We start from the raw sequence: 23,810 nt of genomic DNA, 5'->3' as shown, positions 1-23,810 counted from the left end.
AACATGATTCATTCCTAGGTAGACGTCTTTATTCATTGAATTTAAACCAAAGTTTTCAAAGTTTTGTTAAAAGTTTTCTTTCAGTTAAGTTAAGTAGTTAAATTAAATTCTAAAATAAATTAATTAAATATTTTGGTGAGTCTTGGTTAGAGTTTTGTAATTATAAACATTTTCACGTGTCTTCGAGTTCGATATCCAGACTTTCCTTATCTGTGCTATACGCGATCGGTACAATTGCCGTTTGTGTGAACTAGGATAGATTGTTTGGTTTTTAAAGCTTAGTTGCAACTTGTGTTTAATATTTATATATATATTTTCGCACATCAGATATCCATTAACCGAAATATCGGTTATGGTTATGGATTTTGCTCAAAACCGCCCCAAACCAACTCATGCACACCCCTAATACTTGTATTTGACATACATTATTAAATTAAAAGGCTATATTCCAAATGAGACAGTTATTTTTATACATAAATTTACTTTGACTTTTCCCGATAAAATATTTCTTTTCAAATTCCAAATGAGACCATTTCCAATTGTCGTGTGCTTTGCAATGACAATGAATATGAGCCACTGAAAGTCTTTTTCTATAGTTGATTTGGTCCATTGATGTCCTTATTTTTCCAGTGAACAACTGCATGTTGCATTATCCCAAGTAGCAAGCAAATGTGGCTTAGGTGTTGTTTGTTTTTTAAGACAAAAACTATCTGCAATTTGATTTCATCTGATTTTATGTCTGCAACTGAAGATGTGGTCTGAAGGTCTGCAATCTGAAAATATAATACTGTTTGTTTTATAAACTAGATATCGTCTTCATAAGCTGAAAATTAGTAACATATCATATATATCACAATAGATAGAAGTTATTTAACGTTTGTAAATTGTTATAATAATTGGTAGTGGTGTGCGAACTATGGAAGTGGGTGGTGGTGTACGAACAATGGAAGTGGGTGGTGGTTGACGATTGGTGGTAGAGGATTGTAGTAGGCGGTGAACGGTGGTGATGGATGGTTGTGGTGGGTAGTGGACGGTGATGGTGGCCGATGGTGGGTAGTGGTGGTGATGGATGGTTGTGGTGGGTGGTGGACGGTGATGGTGGCCGATGGTGGGTAGTGGTGGTGATGGACGGTGGTGGTGGGTGGTGGACTGTGGTGGTGACGGTGGGTGGTGGTGGACGTTGGTTGTGGCCGGAGGAGGTGGTGTGGGTGGTGGATGGTGGAGGATGATGGGTGGTGGTGGTGGTGGATGGTGGTGGCGGGTGGCGGTGGTGGTAGTGGGTTGTGGTCGACGGTAGGTGGTGGTGGTGGGTGGTTGACGGTGATGGTGGCGGAAGGTGGGTGGTTGACGGTGGTGGTGGCGGAAGGTGGGTGGTGGTGGTGGTGTCGGACGGTGGGTGATGGTGGCGACGGTGGATGGTAGGTGGTGGTGGTGGTGGTGGTGGTGTTGGACGGTGGGTTGTGGTGGGTGGTGGCGCATGGTGGGTGGCGGTGGTGATGGACATTGTATGTTGGTAGGATGATAAGAATGTTAAGAAGTGTGAAGATGTTGGCTATTAGCTTCTTATTTAAGACCATATAAGCAGTTTTAAGATCTTTTTCTTTTTTTTAAACAAACTGTCTTCAGGAACTTATGTCTGCGCGCCCGCAGACATAACCCTCCTGCAGACCTTTAAAGCAAAAACAAACACAACCTTAAAGTTGTTATTATTAGATAAACATGGGAAAACTTTTGACAAAACTTCAAATGTTGTATACGAGAAAAAAATTTTAAATTTGTAAATTGTAAATTAAAATTGCGTTGTACATATAGTATAGATAGAAGTATATATGTAAGGGATTGATTTCTTTTGAGAACCACTTTGAGTTTTAAGAACTCGAAAGAACGCAATGTAACAATTTTTTATTTCGAATTTTTTTACACATGTGTAATACGTAAGTGTAAGTGATGTACAAAAAATTACGGTATTTTTTTACACACTGAATCGACTTTTTACACATGTGTAACTAACGTTTAAACTTGTGTAATTATCGAAAATACTTATTCTCTCTTCTGCTTCATTTTTTAATTAAATTTAATCTCAACCACATATTTCAAATCATTTAATTAAATGTGTGGTTCAAAATTGAGTTCTTAAAGTTCTTAAAACTCACAATGGTTCTCAAAATAACCATCCCCTATATGTAAGTACATTTTTACACATAATTATGTACTTATTGTTTACGTTTAATTGTGTTTTTTTTATTTTCATCATATTATCAACTGTAATTTAAACATTGATACATCCTGTGTAATACACGGGGTCTAAATCTAGTGTGTGTACTATATATATATATATATATATATATATATATATATATATATATATTAGGTATTATTATTGTATATAATAGGTAACATTAGAACAAAAAAAAAGGAAAAAAAAAAAAGAAAATGATGTGAGTGGAGTGGTGGACCCACCATAAGATGCATTTGCTAGGGCTGTTCAAAACCGGATATCCAAAATTTCGAATATCCGAAACCGGATATCCGAACCAAATCACTATCCGAATCCGAAACTTCGGATATCCGAACCCCGGATATCCGAATATCCGAAAAAAAAAACCTTTAATAATAAAAACCATACATCATGTTAAATTCAAATTTCCAAATCCAACAAATCAAACATACTAACAACCAAATAACAAGTTTCTAAATCCAACAAACTAAACATCCAACCAAATTACAAGTTAATCCATTAATGATTTAACAAAGTAATTAACAAACCTAAAAGGGCGGCTGTGACGGCGACGCGACGGTGGCTGACTGGACGGTGGTGGATGGCTACGGGTTGTGTTATGTGATGGCCGGCGACGGTGGACCGGTGGTGCAGGACCTGCTGGTGGCGCCGTGACTCTTCTTGTTATGCGATGGTTGGCGAAGGTGGATCTGCTGGTGCCGCCGAAAAATTTGCGGTGTTATGACCGATGGTTAGTGTGGTGTGAGAGAAAGAGGAGGCTGAGGAGCTGCGGTGCTTGTTTATGACTTTTTTTTTGTTATTACTTAGTATGTATAATATAATATAAAATAAAAAAAAATATTAAAATTAAAATACCGGATAATTCGGATATCCGAAAAATCTGAAAATTGATTTCCGAATCCGAATTTTTCGGATATCCGGGATTCTGATATCCGAAAATTCGGATATTTCGGATACGGATAGTCGAATAATTCGGATACGGATTCGGATTCGGATACTTTTGAACATCCCTAGCATTTGCCCCATTCTTTATGGCGCCCGCCCTCCTCAAATGCCACAATCCCCATTGCTGCATGTTTGGGGTGCACCTGCCATGTCACCCCGTGCACCGTATTTCACCTCTCGTTGCGGACAGTCTTAAGACTTTAAAACAAAAAATTACCATAAAATATATATATTTGTTCTATGAAAACAGTTTGATGGGAACTAAATTTCTAGGTGAAGGATCTCTTGGCACAATGTTCACTATTCAGAGAAAATATCCCGGATGAAAAAGTACATTCTTGACTCTAATATACGAGTCCGGCCAGTTGATTGATCAAAAAGGTTCGGGTCATGTTTCTTTTATATTTTTGTATAGAAAAGTAATGCTTCAAATATGATCAACAAATATATTACTTTTGGGTTAAGTAAATTAAGTGCCTTTCATCTTTTTTTTTTCTTGGACTTGCTCAAGCTTAAGCATCTCGTCTTTTACAAAAGCACTAATTAATATGTGTTTCACATAACACTGCTTTTATGTTCCAGATAGCAATCAAATAGTGGGAAATGGGAATGGGCAAAAACATGATTTAAATACCTGCTGATGATTGTGAACTAGCTTATGCATTTCATCTTATATATCAAATTGGTTTTATTACAAACCACGATAACATCAACGACTTATGAAGAAATGCTTAAAACGTGAATGGAACAAGGGAAGGAAAATAGGCAATAACAGGTTTACTGCAAGTCTAAAAGTGCAATGCATTACGAAACACCAGCCGAAAATAATGGCAAGCATATCAAAGTTTGCAGCTGCAATTTTGTATGATCTTAAGAACGTAACAGATGCTGTTAGATTTCATTTTCTGCTATTTTTGTATTATCCACCAAAACAAAGTCGGTTTGAAATAAGTTGTTTTAGAAAAAAATATAAAAAGTATCCAAATATGCGAGTATTCTCTAGACAAGCCAATAGTTCAAAATAGAGATGCTAATGCAACCCTTGAATAGAAATTACTAAAATGTATCTTCTTTCAAGTGCTTACATATAATAAGATTCATATAACAAAAACAAGAATACTTTTGTTTTCTAAATAAATATGCTAAAAACCATCTTCTCTCTACTCAAAAAGATCATCATCATCATCTGGAAGTGGTTGAATTAAAGCTTGTTCAAGCTCAGCCTCATGCCTACAAAACAAACAATAATCCATCATAAGCAAATAGACACAATTAACAATCACACAACCATTAGACTTAATTGGTCAAAAGCAAAACTTACTGTTTCTGAGCCACCATATCGATCTGAACCTCCGGTGGAGCGAGTGCAGGAGACTCCACAAAGTGCAAATTCGCATCCCTAACCACCCACAATAAATAAATAAATAAATAAAACACATCAAATCCGTCTTTTGGTCATATAAAAATTAACAAAAAAATTATTAATTACCCTGCAAGTTTCCTGGCTAAGTAGAGGAATGGTTTTTCGAAGTTGTAGTTGCTTTTCGCTGATATCTCATAGTACTGCAAGTTTTTCTTTCGGTGATAAGTAACTTGTTTCGCTTTCACTTGACGGTTCTTCACATCAACCTTGTTTCCACATAACACAATAGGAATATTCTCACACACCCTGTCAACATTTACACAAAAGTTAAATGTCAAAAATACCTAATCAATAACAGAATCTATGAACACAAACCTGCTTATGTCACGATGCCACGTTGGAAAGTTCTTGTAAGTCAACCTAGCGGTTACATCAAACATGATGATAGCACACTGACCATGAATGCTGCAATGCATTAAAATTGTTAGGTGTTAATTCACCAATATTAATATTATCATAATAATTTACAAAAACATAAAATTTGTTTACTTACTAATATTAAGACCGCCAAATCTCTCTTGGCCAGCGGTATCCCAACAGTTAAACCGAATCTTCCCGTAGTTAGTGAAAAAATCTAAAGGATGAACCTCCACACCAATTGTTGCTAAACATGATAAAAAAATATATGAAAACTGTTAAATCAAAATTTTGTTACATAAAATAAACTTACAAAAACTAAAAATCTTTTTATAAATTCTTACGTTCGTATTTCTTCTCAAATTCTCCAGTCAAATGTCTCTTTACAAACGTAGTTTTCCCTATAGATTTATCAAAAGCAATATATTAAAACTATTGAAAACAATAAACTGATCACAAACATATCATCATTAATCATAGCAATCTCAAGCAATAATAATATTTTACGCAACATATTCGTAACAAGATCGAAAACCATACCAGTTCCACCATCGCGGACAAGAACGAGTTTGAAACTCGGGTATTCAACAGTTTGCTGATTTGGCAAAGCCTAAAAACAAAGCCACGACAAAAACTTAGAAACATAAAAACAAAAGACGTACGATTTGAAAACATTAGACATGTAATCGGTTGATATATATATATAGTTACGTACCATGTTCAAAACTTAAAAGTCTAGGGAGAGATTGACAGATGAAGGTTTGGAATGAATGAATGAGTTTGGTATCAATATATATAGATACAGATTCTGGGTGTATATAATATACCCTAACCTAAATACAACGCTAGTTTTAGCCTTATTTTCACGCACAAAACAAAATTATTTATAGAAATACAACTAATTAATTTTAATATATGGTAAATTTGTCTGATTTTGATCGCTAAAAGGCTTTGCTGGATTTATTTTCTATAGCCTAAGCCCAACATTATCCTTACTTGAGCCCATTTAGAGATGTATATAAAAACCGAACCGGTCGATACCAAGCTAAAACCGGTATCAGTCGAACAAGTTCCCAAACTGACCCAACGTACCCGCCGGTTCATACTTCGGTTCCTCTTCTAATTTGCCAAACCGGTTCTCAAACTGACCCGATCTAGAAAAACAAAAAAAAGGTTTCTCTTGCCCCAAACCCGTTTTTTCCCCAAAACCGGTTTATTGTTCCAAAACGTGTTGTTCCGGACACGCAAACCGGCCCACGCTAGACCGTCCCAGGTCCTACACGTAAGAGGTAAATTAGTCTCACTCAGCGCCAAGGCTGTTGGTGCTTAAGATCGGTTTCGAACCCACGACCTCTAGGTTATTGTTCCAAGTCTTACGCCTCCTTAACCAACTTAGCTACACGACAGAAACCCAAAACCGGTTTATGACCTATAAGCCCACTAACCTTTTGGTTGCAGTTCTTTCATTTGGGATTGAATGATTAAATTGTTCAATTCGTGTGTTCATCATTTCATTTAACCTTTTTATCTATTCAAACATACAAAACAACCAAAAAATCAAATAAAAAGAGTATATTCATTTAATATTATCCATACATTGTGCAATAGTTAATGTGTAATAATGTGTATAAAGCATTTACATTCAATGTATCATATTATGTGAGTGAAGTTTTTATAATGTAGGAGTGGTTTAGAGTGTTTTGATTGAATGAGAGAGAAATGTAGTGATTTTTATGTATATTTAAAAAGTTAATGTTTACATCGTATAATTTTTTAATTTACTTTGAAAGTGGTTGTGAGTGAAGAAAAGTGAAATGAAAATATTAAAGGTATAATAAAAGTATTATTTAATTGAAATGAGAAAAAAATATGGTTATTTTTTGTGTAACTTTAAATTTAGAGATAGGGAATTAAATGTGAATACTCTAACAATGCATTGGTGATACCGGGCATAGCAAAACAACTTTAACCTCACACGTCATATCCATCGTCCGATCAAGCCTTTTCAAAAGCTCGTAGTTATCAACTGTTTACGTGAAATTCAAAACACGTTTTAGTTTTCTTTCACGATCTCTTTCCGCTTTCAGTAAAATAAGAAAAATATTATGGAGCATTTTTTTTCATAAACTTAATTTAATTGATCCCAATTGTTTTAATCCGAACTAATGTGACCTATTTTTCTTAACTACTCGTTTTATACCACACCAAATTTAACCCTGGCCTCTTTCAACATGTTATATGACCTAACCTGATCCACACGATATCTATTTATTCTAATAAAAGTCTACCACTTTTGCCACTTGTCAATACAATAGTCATCCTCACCTTTTTTTTCAACCAATTTTCATATATGGTCCTTATCTTTCAAGTCCTTTCAATACATGACATTAAAATTATAGGTTTATTTCAACTAAATCCATTACTACATATAAGAAGTATTCTCCATATTGACAAGAGACGATTAGTGAATTTTGAATTGTTAATTAAAGTGTTTATTATGGTTTATATTCAAAATAATAAACAATAAACATTCGATTCATAATATGTGTAATGAGAACAATCAACTTGGACTAAATTATGTTAACGTCAGCGGCTAAAGTTTAGCCTTTAATACCTAAAAATACATATGATTTTAAAACTAAAAAATTTTGGATTGACCCGAAACCTAGAATTCGGACCCAAGAACCAACCCAAATTACTTCGGTTCAGGTCCGGGTTAGTATTTCCTTGGGTTCGAGTTTCTCGGGTCAGGTTAGTTTGGGTTTAGGTACGAGTTTTCTTGAGTTGGGTTTCATGTTACGGGTAAAAGTGGCAGTCGTATTTTCAACGATTATAAATAAGAATCATTACATTCATTTTATGCAACTTTAAATCTTCTAATATTCTTTTTAACTCAAAATAATCACTATTATTTGAACATGGTTTTAATTTTAGTATGTATTTTTCATTTTTCTGGCAATTACATTCATACGAAATAAACAAATCATGTTATATTTAAATTTTCGGTTTTTATGTTGCTTGATTATACAATTTTTAATTATAAAATATAAAGTCAATTAAAAATTTTCATACACAATTTATTAATGACAACAAATTTATCATAATTAATCAATTTCAAATTGAAAAGATTCTCGAGATAATTATATTATCAAAGTTCAGGTATATGATTTTTAGGATAATCATGTTTTTTTTTAAACATGAGCAGATGTTCTCAAATGACATCATATTTATTGAATAAAAGCTATGATATTTTATGTATATGAATATTTTTTTATTAGTATCATGGATATATAGTATCATTTATCTAGAGTTGGTATGTACTTGGAAAACCTTTTTGTCACCCAGAAAACTATATATAGCTATATTAAGAGTTATAAACAGGCCTATATGTTACTTTATTAAGAGTTACAAACAGACATGTACTAAAAATTTTTATTTTTGATAAATAATGTATACCTGCTAATACAATCACAAATGTAGTGTAAAAGGAAGTTTTTACATATTTGTAACATATTTGTGTAATCTTAGGTTGCGTTTGTTTTTGCTTATAAGGTCTGCAAGGAGCCTATGTCTGCAGGCGCGCAGACATAAGCTCTTGAGGACTGTTTGTTTTAAAAAAAATAAAAGATCTGAAAATTGCTTTTATGGTCTTAAAAAATAAGCTTTTTTCATCATCTTCACACATCTTCACACTTCTTAACATCATACCAAGTACCAACACCCAATGTCCAACACCACCACCACCCACCATCCGCCACCACCACCACCATCCACCGTCCGCCGCCACCGCCACCCACCACCACCGTCCGCCGCCACCGCCACCCACCACCACCGTCCGCCGCCACCGCCACCCCCACCACCGTCCGCCGCCACCCCCCACCCACTACCACCGTCCACCACCACCACCATCCACCGTCCGCCACCACAACCACCCACTGTCCGCCACCACCACCGTCAACCACCCACCACCACCCCCGTCGGCCACAACCACCGTCCACTACCACCACCATCCACCACCACCTGCCACCGCCACCGCCACCACCCACCGTCCGCGCCATCACCACCACCACCGTTCATCACCACCACCACCCACCGTTCACCGCCTAGCACAATCGTCCACCACCATTCACTTCCATAGTTCATACACCACTACCAATTATTTTTGCTATCTACAAACGTTAAATGCCTTTTATCTACTTTAATATATATGACAAGTAACTAATATTCAGCTTATGCAGACGATATTCAGTTTATAAAACAAACAGTATTATATTTTCAGATTGCAGACATTCAGAGCACATCTTCAGTTGCAGACATTAAATCAGATGAAATCGGATTGCAGACAATTTTTGTCTTCAAAAACAAAAAGCACCTTAGTTATGTAATTTATGTAATTTTAATTTAATTGTAATTGTATTAACAATATATGATCAATTTGTTGACAGTATTTCATTTAATGGTCAAAGTTTAAAATTTTCAACAATTATCTGTGTAATACATGTAAGGCCCCGAACCCGGTAGCCTTACTTTAGCGTCGGATTTACTCATAAACACAGTTCTTACAAATCAGAGTTCATTAAAACTTTCGCGGAATATAAAAACTTTCATGAAACGTTACAACAATCCAAAACTTGCCTTATTTAAACATTCTTGTCTTTCAAAATAAACGTCAATTACATTAAAACATCTTGAGTCTTCAAATTCCAGTCTCCTATTCGCCGACCATGTGCCCGCTCAAGCTAGTTGTATCATTCTACTCACCTGCATGCATACTAAAAGTCAGCTACGCTGAGTGAGTTCTAGTTAATCGGACGCCATACAATACATACACATACATACATATCCGAAGATACATATCCATACCTAACTAGTTACCCTTCTGTTCTACATACATACTTACTACCATACATACATACATATCTACAATCACTAACCTCAGTCTACCGAGAGTACGTTCATAGTCCGCCGTCTATACCTGTACTCAAGGTCGTGAACACGTAAAAGGTCCGCAGTCCTTACCTATGTTCACCATTTATGGTACGTGCAAGGTCCGCAGTTCTTCCCTATACCATCCTACATCCACAACACGTACAAGGTCCACAGTCCTTCCCTATGTTGCAACCTAAACCATAGCACGTACGAGGTCCGCAGTCCTCCCCTATGCCATCCTACATCCACAACACGTACAAGGTCCACAGTCCTTCCCTATGTTGCAACCTAAACCATAGCACGTTCGAGGTCCGCAGTCCTCCCCTATGCTACCACAATACAAATACAGCACGTATAAGGTCCACAGTCCTTTCCTATGCCATCCTACATCCACAACACGTACAAGGTCCACAGTCCTTCCCTATGTTGCAACCTAAACCATAGCACGTACGAGGTCCGCAGTCCTCCCCTATGCTACCACAATACAGATACAGCACGTATAAGGTCCACAGTCCTTTCCTATGCTGATGCCTATCTATAATACGTATAAGGTCCGCAGTCCTTAACTACTTTGTCGTCTATTATCTGTAACACGTATAAGGCCCACCGTCCCTATCTACGTTTACATCTATCATCTACTTTACGTATAAGGCCCGCAGTCCTTAACTACGCCATCACCAGCCGAGTCTATGTCCGACAAAAGCTAGAGGGATTTGCCATCTTAACTTACTATGTCAAACGTAGAACTCACATACCATTCGTGTACCTGTATACACATACTTCACATATACAATAATTACATATAGCATAAGAACACTCTAGGCGTTCTTTACATCATTCATTTAACAACCATACCCCTTGTCGATACGTGCAATATCCGAAGATCGTTCACGCCCCGACAAGTATTTATTTGTAATGTTCATACATCTTCGATATATAATATTCGTACCTTTATTTTTAACCTGACAGTACGCGCAATATCCGAAGATCGTTCGCGTACCGACAAGCAATCATTTATATCCATCACATATATCACATATGGCGTACACTTATCACTTAGGATAAATGTATTAACAACACATCGAGTATGCACACAGCCCCGAAAACATAACAAGGAATGGGGCTAGAAACTCACCTGAACTCTGCTTCTTCCTCCGATAGTTGTAAATCCCTTCTTTAACTGAGCTCGGCTGATTGTATAAGTTACACGTATCAATACTCGCCTGATTTAATCTGGTGGCCTAGTATTAGCTTACTTTTACTTATCGTTTTTAATTAATTTTCTAATCGAACTTGACTTTAGGCGAAGTTAAACCTTAGGCGAACTTAGCTTTAGGCGAAGGTAAACCTTAGGCGAACTTAGCTTTAGGCGAAGCTAAACCTTAGGCGAACTTAGCTTTAGGCGAAGTTAAACCTTAGGCGAACTTAGCTTTAGGCGAAGTTAAACCTTAGGCGAACTTAGCTTTGCAGGCGAAATTCATCAGGCGAACTTAGCTTTGCAGGCGAAGTTGTCATCAGGCGAACTTAGCTTTCGAACGAAGTTGTCATCAGGCGAACTTAGCTTTGCAGGCGAAGTTCATCAGGCGAACTTAGCTTGCAGGCGAAGTTGTCCAGCTGCAGGTACTGTTCGTCCTTAAATCCCTTAATCATCTTCGTTTCTTAACCAAATAACTCGATTTAGGTATCCACGGAATCGTCTGACCAGCGCCTACGAACCCCAACCATCAAATTGACCTAACATCGATGTTTAAAGGGTGCGATTTAGGCATATAGGTTACGGGTTCTTTTATCAATCGATTAACCCAATAAATCATATCCATTTTCAGTAAGTTTAGCTTTGCAGGATTCGTTTTTACCATACAAACACAGATCTATCATTTCTATACTAATCCAAACCTAAACGAACAAGTTCTCGATATAAACGTACCGTAAATGAGTCGATCTACGAACACGAGCTGGTCTTGTTGCTTTGGTTCGTCACGACGATCTAGCACCAACGAGCTCGGGTCCTCGCCTTTGGATCTTGGTTCGGGTTGTGTGTGTTTTGGAGTGTGTAGAGATTAGGATGGATAAATGGATGGAATGGAAAGGATTGGGGTTTAAGGGGGTATTTATACTCCCTTAAGCCCATGGACCGAAGACCCATATTTCCTTTTGGTCCATATCTAATCTCATCTAATTATCCTACTAAGTCTTCATATTTTGCTATTATTATTATCGTTCCACTATCTCGTTTATTTCACCCGACAAAATAATATAATAAATATTACTTTAGAAATTTCGGGATGCTACAAGTCTTCTCTCCTTAAAGAGGTTTCGTCCCCGAAACCTAGCTTATTTCTTTAAAAGGAATACCTTTGTAAAAGGAATACCTTTTTCTTTATAATCGCACACTTTATTGAATCACCTTTGCTTTCTGAGTTATCCTTCTTACTCCCGACTTTGCAGCCATCGAATGGTGGTCATGTGTTTTAGCTATTTAAGGTAGCTTGTCCATGAGACCCTCGATGTACCAAGACTCATCTCATCCTTCCAAGGCTTCGATTAGTACTTTTAACACTATTGTCTAAAACAACATTTCATCATAACATAATAATCATTCATAACCAAACTCAATATATTACACATCACTGATAAACATAAGTTTTAAACCTTAACACAAAACAAGTTCTTAAGCAAATGTAATTTAATAAAACCATTGCATGAGCAATTATTCTTTCATCAAGTGTTCCTCTCTACAGTTTCCCCAAGTCTTTATCCTTTCGCACCTCCCGCCCCTGATTCCTTGCAATCCCTAGCCATGTGGTCAGCTTTTCCGCATTTGAAGCACTTTGGACGATCAGGGCATTCTCGAGAGTAATGCCCACTCTTTCCACACCGATAGCACCTGTCTGTCCCAGTCCTGCATTCTCCCTGGTGCACTTGCCCACACGTCTTACATGCATCCTTGTTCCCAACCTTGGCCTTCCTCCCATCAGTTGTTGTCACCATCTCGCCAGACCGCTTAGCAGAGGTAGCCCATTTCTTCTCCTTATTTTCCTCCACCACCACATCGTCCCCAGCCAGGTCAGCATAAACCACTTCTGCAAGTTCAACAGCAGAGTCAAAAGTAGCAGGTTTATTTGCCCTGACTAACATGCGGACTTTTTGTGGCAATCCCCTCACATAACATTTGATTCTCTTGACCTCAGTGTCAACCATATCAGGCACCAACCTAGTTAGTCGGTTGAATTCAGTAGTATACTCACGATGCGTCATCATACCGGCCTTTAAATTCAGGAACTTCATCTCCGTCCTTTCAACCTCGGCATCTGCAGAAAACTTCTTCATCACCAACTCTTTTAGATCGTCCCATCTCAACGCCTTGATCTCATCCCTAGTCTTTCTCTACTCCACACTTTCCCACCAATACATAGCTTCTTCCTCAAATGACTGAGTAGCATAACCCACAGCTTGGTCGGGACGGCATTCGCTAATGCGGATAATCTTGTCCATAGTGGTTATCCATTGAAGAGTAGCGATTGCGTCTCCCAAACCAGTCAGCTTCGGCGGGTCGCATCCCTTGAAGGACTTGTAGTTACACCCACCTCGACCTCTCTTTCCATCACCGACCTTGACAGATCCAGCTTCACTCGAGTCACCCTTCCCTCCCTCACCATCCTTCCTACCATTCTCTCCTGATCCTTCAGCAATTCTTCCAGCATATCCTTCGGGATTCCCAGTCTTCATGGCAGTTGCCACAGCTTGGGCAATGGCAGCTAGAACAACAGGGTCAAGTTGATGTCCTTCGTTGTTGCTCGAGTTTCCTCCAGCTGCGCCTCCTTAGTCTCCGGTGTTGGAAGCTTCTTCTACCGAGGGTTGCCGGACAAGACGAGGCCTGCCACGACGTCCAGTGCGACCTCCAGTTCCAACAATTTCTCCAGCTCCAGCCATTAGTATTCTAAAAGGGAAAACACAAACGTCATCACTCCAGGAATTATTTAGCACATGATTTGTAAGTAAGTAGTTAATGACGTTGATCAAGTGTAATTAACTATTTGCGTTACTCCTCAGGTTCTACATACTTCCCTTCATGATTTCACTTATGCTTGTTTATACTCTTAAACAGTTAATCAGTTAAGATCAATTAATTCTATCCCTAACCTGCACTCATTCTTCATTTAGTAAATAAGCCAACATTAACATACACCATTTACCATACACATTACCTTTACTGAGCTTGCTTGAGTGACACATGGCTATCTTGAACTGGCATCTTCTTTTTTTCTCATTTTAAATCTCATTCTCTGTTCGAGTCTAAGCATGTAGGATGCATAAATCTCTCGAACTTATGCTCTGATACCAACTTGTAAGGCCCCGAACCCGGTAGCCTTACTTTAGCATCGAATTTACTCATAAACACAGTTCTTACAAATCAGAGTTCATTAAAACTTTCGCGGAATATAAAAACTTTCATGAAACGTTACAACAATCCAAAACTTGCCTTATTTAAACATTCTTGTCTTTCAAAATAAACGTCAATTACATTAAAACATCTTGAGTCTTCAAATGCCAGTCTCCTATTCGCCCACCATGTGCCCGCTCAAGCTAGTTGTCTCATTCTACTCACCTGTGTGCATACTAAAAGTCAGCTACGCTGAGTGAGTTCTAGTTAATCGGACGCCATACAATACATACACATACATACATATCCGAAGATACATATCCATACCTAACTAGTTACCCTTCAGTTCTACATACATACTTACTACCATACATACATACATATCTACAATCACTAACCTCAGTCTACCGAGAGTACGTTCATAGTCCGCCGTCTATACCTGTACTCAAGGTCGTGAACACGTAAAAGGTCCGCAGTCCTTACCTATGTTCACCATTTATGGTACGTACAAGGTCCGCAGTCCTTCCCTATACCATCCTACATCCACAACACGTACAAGGTCCACAGTCCTTCCCTATGTTGCAACCTAAACCATAGCACGTACGAGGTCCGCAGTCCTCCCCTATGCCATCCTACATCCACAACACGTACAAGGTCCGCAGTCCTTCCCTATGTTGCAACCTAAACCATAGCACGTACGAGGTCCGCAGTCCTCCCCTATGCTACCACAATACAAATACAGCACGTATAAGGTCCACAGTCCTTTCCTATGCCATCCTACATCCACAACACGTACAAGGTCCACAGTCCTTCCCTATGTTGCAACCTAAACAATAGCATGTACGAGGTCCGCAGTCCTCCCCTATGCTACCACAATACAGATACAGCACGTATAAGGTCCACAGTCCTTTCCTATGCTGATGCCTATCTATAATACGTATAAGGTCCGCAGTCCTTAACTACGTTGTCGTCTATTATCTGTAACACGTATAAGGCCTACCGTCCCTATCTACGTTTACGTCTATCATCTACTTTACGTATAAGGCCCGCAGTCCTTAACTACGCCATCACCAGCGGAGTCTATGTCCGACAAAAGCTAGAGGGATTTGCCATCCTAACTTACTATGTCGAACGTAGAACTCACATACCATTCGTGTACCTGTATACACATACTTCACATATACAATAATTACATTATAGCATAAGAACACTCTAGGCGTTCTTTACATCATTCATGTAACAACCATACCCCTTGTCGATACGTGCAATATCCGAAGATCGTTCACGCCCCGACAAGTATTCATTTGTAATGTTCATACATCTTCGATATATAATATTCGTACCTTTATTTTTAACCTGACAGTACGCGCAATATTCGAAGATCGTTCGCGTACCGACAAGCAATCATTAATATCCATCACATATATCACATATGGCATACACTTATCACTTAGGATAAATGTATTAACAACACATCGAGTATGCACACAGCCCCGAAAACATAACAAGGAATGGGGCTAGAAACTCACCTGAACTCTGCTTCTTCCTCCGATAGTTGTAAATCCCTTCTTTAACTGAGCTCGGCTGACTATATAAGTTACACGTATCAATACTCGCCTGATTTAATCTGGTGGCCTAGTATTAGCTTACTTTTACTTATCGTTTTTAATTTATTTTCTAATAGAACTTGACTTTAGGCGAAGTTAAACCTTAGGCGAACTTAGCTTTAGGCGAAGTTAAACCTTAGGCGAACTTAGCTTTAGGCGAAGTTAAACCTTAGGCGAACTTATCTTTAGGCGAAGTTAAACCTTAGGCGAACTTAGCTTTATGCGAAGTTAAACCTTATGCGAACTTAGCTTTAGGCGAAGTTAAACCTTAGGCGAACTTAGCTTTGCAGGCGAAGTTGTCATCAGGCGAACTTAGCTTTGCAGGCGAAGTTCATCAGGTGAACTTAGCTTTGCAGGCGAAGTTGTTATCCGGCGAACTTAGCTTTGCAACGAAGTTGTCATCAGGCGAACTTAGCTTTGCAGGCGAAGTTCATCAGGCGAACTTAGTTTGCAGGCGAAGTTGTCCAGCTGCAGGTACTGTTCGTCCTTAAATCCCTTAATCATCTTCGTTTCTTAACCAAATAACTCGATTTAGGTATCCACGGAATCGTCTGAACAGCGCCTACAAACCCCAACCATCAAATCGACCTAAAATCGATGTTTAAAGGGTGCGATTTAGGCATATAGGTTACGGGTTCTTTTATCAATCGATTAACCCATCAAATCATATCCATTTTCTGTAAGTTTAGCTTTGTAGGATTCGTTTTTACCATACAAACACAGATCTATCATTTCTATACTAATCCAAACCTAAACGAACAAGTTCTCGATATAAACGTACCGTAAATGGGTCGAACTACGAACACGAGCTGGTCTTGTTGCTTTGGTTCGTCACGACGATCTAGCACCAACGAGCTCGGGTCCTCGCCTTTGGATCTTTGTTCGAGTTGTGTGTGTTTTGGAGTGTGTAGAGATTAGGATGGATAAATGGATGGAATGGAAAGGATTGGGGTTTACGGGGGTATTTATACTCCCTTAAGCCCATGGACCGAAGGCCCATATTTCCTTTTGGTCCATATCTAATCTCATCTAATTATCCTACTAAGTCTTCATATTTTGCTACTATTATTATCGTTCCACTAACTCGTTTATTTCACCCGAAAAAATAATATAATAAATATTACTTTAGAAATTTCGGGATGTTACAATACACGGGCCTCAAACTAGTACCACTTATATTCCAAAGTCCAAACCGTTAAAATACACAAAAGAAAACAAAAAGGAAAAAAGGAAAAAGAAAGCAAGTACTAAGCAAAAATAAATAGTAGGTGGGATTCCCAATCATTGCCAAAGTGGTAAGGAGGTACAAATCTATTGGGAAAATTATGGATCAAATCCTGGCATCGCTCGGTTTACTTTGTGACACATGATTTACCTCTCTTATATTGAATATGGGAACGTTCGATAGAAGACGTCCAATAATGGTGTACACATCATAAGTATAAATAATGGTGTGTTTAAGAAGGGATGTGTACACGAAATATTTTTTATATTTACCTCACACTCCTTTTTAATCGTAGTTTTTTTTGGTTATATAAAATATATGTGATAAGTTTTATCGCGGTTTGTCTAACAACGATTTAGTACCTTTGGAAGACGAGAAACAAGGTGGTATTCGATGAGACACCGGTTAATGTTTAAAATGCTTTAGGCGAATAAAAGCTTTATGTTTTTTGTGGATTAAATATAGATCAAAGAATGTGGGATTAACATGGGAGAGATGAAGGGTGTTTGACATTGATCTTTTGTAACGGGGGTTGGGAGGACATATATGTAATAAGGTATGTTGTAGTATTGTTTTGGGGCGTTCTAGCAACTTGCTATGTCGTCTTCTACTTTATTAATAAATTTCTTTGATTGGTCGTTTAAAAAAAATTAATAAAATACAAAAAAAATAATTCATCTTAAACTATAGCTACCCTGGGTACCACGTGGCCAGATCCGACCCGGCCATGAATGCCGACAATCCGACATAAGAATTAAGGTTCGTTGAATGGACGAGGCTAACTGTAGGCGAGATGGGTCACAACTCACATCAAATCTTCAAAAAGAAATTTTTAATATCTTTATATGCATGTATGAACGTGGTTAGCGATCTAGCTCTTTATCATTTATGTTGTACCTACTAGTTTTTCTCACACATTATTAGTATGTTGTATAGGTGACAATATAACTCATTATCCTAAAAAAATGTTGGTTTAAGAAAAAAGAAATTATATATTACCTTAAATTAAAATGGGCTAATTCGGATTTCCTCAAATTACTCAATGGGTCAATTAATGATCGCTTCACCACAAATAGATTGATACTTCTTTAAAATGACTTGTATTAACCCAAACTTATTTTTGCTCAGAACACGTATTGGCCGAACATATATGCATGAAATTGCACAAACTGTTAAGAAAAAAAAATTACTAGGAGAATAAATACACAATATGTTTCATTTTTCTTCCATATACCAAAGAAAGTTACATACGAAATCAAAACCACACCATTTCCAATTACCAACCTTTATATACCATTCATAGTATTATAAATATTAATTACTACTCATATGATCATATACTAGTTATATAAAAGCAAAAAACTTGTTTATTCTTTACTAAATAAAAAACACTCTTCTAGGCATTCCAAACACTCTTAATCCGAAACCCAACCCATTCAAGCAAGTTTACGCGGCTTTCGAACACTCAAAAGCTTCACGTCATCGATAACAGGACCACAGAGCGAGGAAAAGTCATCGCTCCTCATTGTATAAAACGTACTATAGAACATAATCCTGGTCCTCGTACTTGTTGCGACAAACCTAAGAACCGCACGCTTGTATCCACCTTTACCCTTGGATTCATATGGCACTTTTAAGGTTTCTCTATTGGCAAATGCCTCAACAACCATTGACCCTTCACATGAGTTACTAGCATCACCCATTGTGAAAAAAAGTTGGTAAGTTTTCCCAACAACGGTTCGTGCAACTTGAGCTATCGTGCTCTCTTTACCAGCCACGAGCTCCACGGCTCGTCTTCCTTATGGGACCGAGAAGTGGGCCGAGTCGATGTACTTGACCGCTTTAAGTGACTCAACCATCCAAGCTGGGAGTGGTGAATGGTCATCTTCAATGTTGGGTGGGACCAATACACCCCATGATGTGTTGGGAAATATATATGGGCCTTCTTCAAATCCTCCATTTTTAAGTATGTTCTCTACATATAAGTTTATATAGTAAGTTAAAGTTAAATATTATATAGTGACACGTGACATAATTTAATTAGATAATGATGTGCCAATATTTCATCCATTACATGATACATATGCATCAATGACACCTTGAGTTTGTGTGGCAATGTACATTAAAGTGCTGGAATTTGTAATTGAAAGGGTCACCATTCAATAATTATTAGTAAAATTACCCCACATTAAAAGTTTTTAATTTTTTATTTTTTTTTGAATTTTTAATTTGAACAAAATATAGATGCTTAGATAAAAATAGAATACGAAATAGTAAATGTTTTATACCGGACACCGCCTGTTCCCGCAGCTACGGATACTAGCCATCAGGGAAGGCTACCCGCACAGCAAGGCTACACGCACAAGGCACTAACTCTCAAAATAATTCAGTAATGTCACCTGAAGAAGGAATGAGCAAGCCGGGAACACTCCCGCCCAAAGCCGGGAATACTCCCGCCCAAATGAGCCAGTCCGTACGATACTGGAGGATCTTTTGTACTGTACCTGCCAAGGTATGGACAAAAGATCTGACCAAAGCTACGACAGCTCACTGACAACAGTACGACGGGCAGCACGCTCTACTACTTAAAGTCACTATCAGCCGCTGCCTACTCACCAACCCCTGTCGGGGCACGTCCATAGCCTGCAGTTGGTGGAAAAGGAATAGTACACAGCCGGCCTGGTCACTGTCAGCCGCTGCCTACCCACCAACCATCAGCATGGCACGTGCGTAGCCCACAGTTGGTAGAACAGGAATACTATTCAGCCGGCTGTACCTTCTTGGAAACCTACCTTCGGCTATAAATACTCCAACACCTTGGAACGGTATCATTATCATATATCTCCATATATTATTTGATATCTGCTCTCTAGCTATTTCTCTTAATATACACTTATATTCAAGAGCAATCTAGTCTGATTCTCACGCCGGAGGGTGGTCACAAGGAGGTACCCCCCCTTCTCAGTGACAAGCTCATGGTGTCTGTTTTGCAGGTCATCAGAAGAACAACCATCTTTGCCGGACACAACCCTCGTGGGAAACATCTATTTAACCCCCAGATTATCCGTAATCTGCCCGGGGTCGATTAGTGTTTCTTCATTGGCGCCATCCGTGCAAAAAAGCTAGAACTTATTCTTTTTCAGTTTTTTCAAACTTCTGGAAAGATGGTTAAGGTTACTCCGTTGCCAAGGCCAACGAGTGACCAAGAAACCCCGGTAACCACAACCCCAGCTACTGGGGGGAACACCGGCGAGTACACAATATTTACGAACACTACCTCGGTTACCCAAGCCGGGGCAAGTGCAGTAAATTTTACGAACACTACCCCGGTTACCCGAGCCGGGGCAAGTGCAGTAAACAATCCTTCACTGGGATTCACCAATGCCCAGTTGGAGAGACAACAGACGAGGCTCCCCCGCCAAACACTCGATCAAGTTAAAGCGTGGGCCGAAGCACGTCAGAAGGAATTCCAAGCTGAGTTGGATGAACGTTTACGTTCACTCCAACAGGCTGACGAATTCGGAAGCACTCAACAGCTCAACATGAGCAGTGAGTGCGAGTACTCGGACGATGATCGGGAGGAATCCGACACCGACGCAAACCCTCGCCATAGGGCAAAAGGGAAGCGTAAGGAAACGGACTTCCAACCGAGAAGGAATTTCGGAGACACCTTCAAACCAAGGAACGCGGGGGGAAACCCACGCGACTTCTCCAAAACCTTTAGACCAACTGCTGCAAATGCGGGAACATCCAAGTTTGCAAGGGACATTGCGGAAGCAATCGCCCCAAGAAGTGCCAAACAGATGTCCAACATCGGCACTTATGATGGTATATCTGACCCAGACGATCATTTGAACAGATTCATAGCTGGGGCAACCGTCAGCAACTGGACGGAACCCACGTGGTGTTATATGTTCCAGATGACGCTGGTTGGAGCGGCTAGAACGTGGTTTGACCGTCTACCGGTCCACCACATCTACGATTGGGCAGACTTCCAACAGAAGTTCAGCCAACACTTCAGTCAACAAAGAAAGTATACTGAAGAGCAATGGACGATCCTCAACTGCATCCGAGAGGAAGATGAATCTTTGCTAGACTTCATCACTCGCTTCAACTCGAAGAGGCTGAGTCTGGGCGCTATTAGCGAAGATCTTGTTCGCGCTGCTTTCATCCAGGGCGCGAAAGATCCAGAGCTCATCCGCACCTTAACGGGTAAAGACGGCATGCCATCCACATGGGATGCCATCATTACGGCGGCCAAGCGCTTTGCCGAAACAGAGAAGCAACTGGGTGGGGATCTGCCCCAGAGTACAAACCTCTACACGCAGAGGACTAGAGAGAACAACGTCCGGACCGCCGGGCAAAACAAAAAGAGGAAGCTAGGCATTTGGCAGTCAAGGGTAAACTTTGACACCTCATCCAGCTCTCGCTCTTTAGTAGGCGGAAGGGATAACACGCACCCATCAAGCCGACACCCCCGGTGGACGCCGCTCACCAAAAGCGTCACGGAGATATTTGCCACTGAGAAACTCCCATGGCCAAAAGCTCCAACGGTCCGGCACCGACCTGACGCGGATCAGAGCAAATACTGTGACTTCCACGGGACAAAGGGTTACACCACTGAGAAGTGTACATCCTTGAGGGATATTGTTGAAACATTCGTCAAGGATGGAAAACTTACATACCTTGTAGCATCAATCAAGAATGGAAGGAAGAATGACAACCGATACAAAAGCAACGGACGAAAGCCCGTTGACATCAGCATCCACATGGTTCATAGTAACATCAGAGGAAGAAAAAGACGGACGACAGAACCATGCGCATGGAAGGAAGCTGAGGTGCGCTTCCCGCGAGTGCCAGGAGGACCCAGCAAAGAAGGCCCTCTCGTCATCAAAAGCCAGCTGGGGCACTACATCACTTCCCGCACTCTTGTTGACAACGGCGCCTCGTCAACGGTTATGTACAGGCAGTTCTTCGACAAGCTAGACGACGAAGACAAAGAACGTCTGGAAACGGTCTACGCCTCGATGGAAGGGTTTGACGGCAGCACAAACACCCCCTGGGTATCCTATCCTTCCCCGTCATTCTCACAGACGGGAAGCACTCCCGCACAGAAGACGTGGACTTTGTCGTAATGAGGAAGCCACACCACACATACGACATTCTCTTCGGGAGAGACGGGATGGAAAGATTCAATGCTGTGGTATCTTCAGTCCACGGCATGATGGGATGGCCAACAGCTGAGGGCGTAGCGATGGTCACCGGTATTCCTCAGGTATGCATCGCATCTGTCTCAACACCCAAACCAAAGATGGCTAAACCGACCATCACCGAACCAGAAGAATGGGCCTTCAATGGCAAATACCCCGACCAAGCGGTTACCATTGGCCCAACAATCACTGATCCTACGCGCACCTTACTCAAACGCTTGCTACAGAAAAACGCTGACATCTTCGCATGGAAACCAGCTGACATGACTAGTGTACCTCGAAATAAGGCAGAGCATAAGCTCAAGTGTGACCCGGCTTTTACGCCGGTCATACAAAAGCGCAGAGTAATGGGGGCGGAACAAGCTAACGCGTGTAGAACCCAAGTCAAGGAACTCCTTGACGCGGGCATCGTACGCGTTAGCAGATATCAAACTTGGGTTGCAAATCCCGTTATGGTACCGAAGTCTAACAAGCAATGGCGCATGTGCATAGATTTCAAAGACTTGAACAAAGCATGCCCCAAAGATTGTTACCCGTTACCCGAAATTGATCTTAAGGTAGATTCGTTGGCACCGTTTCGCCTAAAATGCTTCCTTGATGCGTATAAAGGGTACCATCAAATCCACATGGCCGTTGACGATCAGGACAAAACCGCATTTCGGACGCCCGATGGCACATTTTGTTATCAAATGATGCCATTCGGACTTAAGAATGCCGGGTCCACATACCAACGCCTGATGGACAAAGAGTTTCATGCCCAAATTGGGAGGAACTTGGAAGTCTACATGGATGACCTGGTCATCAAAAGCCTTGACCCAGAAACGATGTTGAAAGACATCGAAGAAACATTCAACACACTCAGAAAGATAAATATGAAGCTCAACCCGAGCAAGTGTTCCTTTGGGATGGAAGAAGGGAAGTTCTTAGGAGTCATTGTTACTAAAAATGGCTTCAGAGCGAACCCTGAAAAGGTCGAAGCCATTATCAAAATGGAATCACCTACTACCATCAAGCAAGCTCAGACACTGAATGGACGCCTAGTCGCACTCAACCGCTTTTTGGCAAACCATGCGGATAGGTCGTTCCCATTCGTGTCAACGCTAAGAAACTGTTTAAAGAAAACGCACTTCCGCTGGACACCAGAAGCGGAAGCAGCTTTTCAGGAAATTCGGTCACGTTTGATCGAACTCCCAATGCTCACAGCACCAGAAGCGGGGGAGGAATTAATCCTATACCTCTCCCCCACAGATAGAGCAACCGGGGCTGTCCTGCTAGTCGAGCGAAAAGGCATCCAGATGTCAATCTACTATGTTAGCCGTGTCCTAACAGACGTAGAAACCCGGTACTCTACCCTGGAAAAATTAGTCTTAGCACTTGTACAGGCTTCACGCAGGCTAAGACGATACTTCCAAGGTCACCCAATCACCATTCTCACCAACTTCAAACTCGCAAACGTTCTAGGAAACCCCGAATTGTCGGGACGCCTAGCCA

At 40.0% G+C, this 23,810-nt stretch overlaps 2 pseudogenes across 1 annotated transcript; both read right to left on the bottom strand.

Annotated features, from left to right (window-relative positions):
* Nucleotides 1–4,327: 4,327 nt before the first annotated feature.
* Nucleotides 4,328–5,751, bottom strand: LOC143567670 (GTP-binding nuclear protein Ran-3-like; annotated as a pseudogene). The gene is made up of 8 exons (XR_013141451.1): nucleotides 5,680–5,751; nucleotides 5,505–5,574; nucleotides 5,309–5,365; nucleotides 5,076–5,211; nucleotides 4,923–5,012; nucleotides 4,674–4,853; nucleotides 4,506–4,583; nucleotides 4,328–4,414 (listed from the first exon to the last, which is right to left on the bottom strand). The product of XR_013141451.1 is annotated as a GTP-binding nuclear protein Ran-3-like (transcript).
* Nucleotides 5,752–18,355: 12,604 nt separating this feature from the next.
* On the bottom strand, nucleotides 18,356–19,115 carry LOC143567669 (BIIDXI-like protein At5g11420 pseudogene; annotated as a pseudogene).
* Nucleotides 19,116–23,810: the final 4,695 nt, after the last annotated feature.

The sequence above is a fragment of the Bidens hawaiensis genome, unplaced genomic scaffold, assembly GCF_021521415.1.
Source record: "Bidens hawaiensis isolate Kalapana, Puna unplaced genomic scaffold, B.hawaiensis_p1.1 tig00023533_1, whole genome shotgun sequence".
NCBI lineage: Eukaryota > Viridiplantae > Streptophyta > Magnoliopsida > Asterales > Asteraceae > Bidens > Bidens hawaiensis.
Note: the sequence above shows the minus strand (reverse complement) of the source record. Positions and strands in the feature narration are given on the sequence as shown.